Source organism: Anastrepha ludens, unplaced genomic scaffold (assembly GCF_028408465.1).
Source record: "Anastrepha ludens isolate Willacy unplaced genomic scaffold, idAnaLude1.1 ptg000058l, whole genome shotgun sequence".
Classification (NCBI taxonomy): domain Eukaryota; kingdom Metazoa; phylum Arthropoda; class Insecta; order Diptera; family Tephritidae; genus Anastrepha; species Anastrepha ludens.
The window spans coordinates 77501-80000 of NW_026530053.1; the positions used below are offsets into that span (position 1 = coordinate 77501).

At 26.9% G+C, this 2500-nt stretch overlaps 2 non-coding genes and 1 pseudogene across 2 annotated transcripts in view; all 3 read left to right on the top strand.

Annotated features, from left to right (window-relative positions):
• Window positions 1–273, top strand: part of LOC128871137 (small subunit ribosomal RNA) — a 1991-nt gene extending 1718 nt beyond the window's left edge. The window contains exon 1 of the ribosomal RNA XR_008455754.1: window positions 1–273. This exon is cut by the window's left edge and continues 1718 nt beyond it. This is a non-coding gene — a ribosomal RNA (small subunit ribosomal RNA).
• A 566-nt stretch (window positions 274–839) lies between these two features.
• Window positions 840–1020, top strand: LOC128871131 (5.8S ribosomal RNA). Its single transcript, XR_008455748.1, has one exon. It is a non-coding gene; the product is annotated as a 5.8S ribosomal RNA (ribosomal RNA).
• Window positions 1021–1458: 438 nt separating this feature from the next.
• LOC128871148 (large subunit ribosomal RNA) overlaps window positions 1459–2500 on the top strand; it is a 4515-nt pseudogene continuing 3473 nt past the window's right edge.

Genomic DNA, 2500 nt, shown 5'->3' on the forward strand with positions numbered 1-2500 from the left:
TTTCATGCTTGGGATTGTGAACTGAAACTGTTCACATGAACTTGGAATTCCCAGTAAGTGCGAGTTATTAACTCGCATTGATTAAGTCCCTGCCCTTTGTACACACCGCCCGTCGCTACTACCGATTGAATTATTTAGTGAGGTCTCCGGACGTGATCACTGTGACGCCTCGTGTGTCACGGTTGTTTCGCAAAAGTTGACCGAACTTGATTATTTAGAGGAAGTAAAAGTCGTAACAAGGTTTCCGTAGGTGAACCTGCGGAAGGATCATTATTGTGTTCCATATCCGTAAGAAAAACAAACAATGCCAAAACAAATAAAAACAAAAACAAACAAAAGAAAAAAAGAAAAAAAAGAAAAATTTATAATTATTTTGAATCCATATTCTTTTTATTCTTTTTCATTCAATTTGTTATCCATCAATTATATCATATTAAATATAATATGATGGTACATTTTGTAATGTTTTTTCTTATTTTTTCTTTTAAAAACCTTTAAACATGAAAATAGAAAGTTGTACTTATTATTCATTTGATTGAATGATAAGTTAATTTGTTCACAATAACAAAAGTGGTATATATTTATTATTATATTTATATATAAATAAAATGATTAAAAAAATACAAAATAATCAAACATAATAAATACCACCACACTATTATTGTTGAACTAAGACATTCGCAACTTAATAAAAATGTTTAGAGTTAAATATATTTGATATATATTATTGAAAGAAAATCAATTTATATTTTATTATTATTATTATTTAATTTTACTCTTTCAATTAATATATGCAAAAAAAAATTGACATTTGTTATAAATAAAAATAAATAAAAAAATACTCTAAGCGGTGGATCACTTGGCTCATGGGTCGATGAAGAACGCAGCAAACTGTGCGTCATCGTGTGAACTGCAGGACACATGAACATCGACATTTTGAACGCATATCGCAGTCCATGCTGTTATGTACATTAAATTAAATTTTAAAGTACTGCTTGGACTACATATGGTTGAGGGTTGTAAGACTATGCTAAATAAGTTGCTTATTCTTTTATAAAAATAATTGAATTTAAGCAAATGTGTATATTATTGGATTTTAAATAATTCATAATATTAATAGCAAAAAAATAAAGATATATAATGAATTTTTTATTTATTAATATATTCTTAAAAAAAAAAAATCCTCTCAAATAAAATGAAATAAAAAAAATTTTGAATCTAAGTATTCTCTTTAAAAAATTTTCATATTATTTATATATATATAAAATATTAATTTATATATGTAATTAAAGGAGGAATGTCTAGCATAAAAATTAATTTTTTTTATTCTAGAATTGCCTCATTTTACATAATTATTATTTATAATATATATTTATATAAAAGGAAAAAAGAAAAATAGAGATGAAAAGATGATATAATTATTTATTAAATTGTGAGAAGATAAAAAATATTTTAAAACAACCTCAACTCATATGGGATTACCCCCTGAATTTAAGCATATTAATGAGGGGAGGAAAAGAAACTAACAAGGATTTTCTTAGTAGCGGCGAGCGAAAAGAAAATAGTTCAGCACTAAGTCACTTTGTCTATATGTCAAATGTGAGATGCAGTGTATGGAATATCTTAATATCTAGTATGAGAAATTAACGATTTAAGTCCTTCTTAAATGAGGCCATTTACCCATAGAGGGTGCCAGGCCCGTATAACGTTAATGATTACTAGAAAGATATTTCCAAAGAGTCGTGTTGCTTGATAGTGCAGCACTAAGTGGGTGGTAAACTCCATCTAAAACTAAATATAACCATGAGACCGATAGTAAACAAGTACCGTGAGGGAAAGTTGAAAAGAACTCTGAATAGAGAGTTAAATAGTACGTGAAACTGCTTAGAGGTTAAGCCCGATGAACCTGAATATCCATTATGAAAAATTCATCATTAAATAATTAAAAATAATGTGCATTTTTTTCATATAAGGACATTGTAATCTATTAACATAATAAAGTATTTATCAAAAGATCATTGGTGATATTAAGTTTATTTAAATTAATTTGCTTTTTAAGCATATTAACATAGAATAAATACTAATGATTTGATAAAGTGTTGATAGATTTTATTATATATAATGCTAAAATTCATTTTTTGAATTTTACAAAAAATTTAATATCTATGATATTAATATTTATTTGTATGCATTTATATGATTAACAATGCGAAAGATTCAGGATACCTTCGGGACCCGTCTTGAAACACGGACCAAGGAGTCTAACATATGTGCAAGTCATTGAGTTATATTAAACTTAATGGCATAATTAACTTAACTTAAAAATATAATGGGATTAATTTTTAGTCTATTTTCTTAAATAGTCAATTAATTCAATCCCGGGGCGTTCCATATAGTTATGTATAATGATAATTTATTATTATTTATACCTCTAACTGGAGCGTACCTTGAGCATATATGTTGTGACCCGAAAGATGGTGAACTATACTTGATCAGGTTG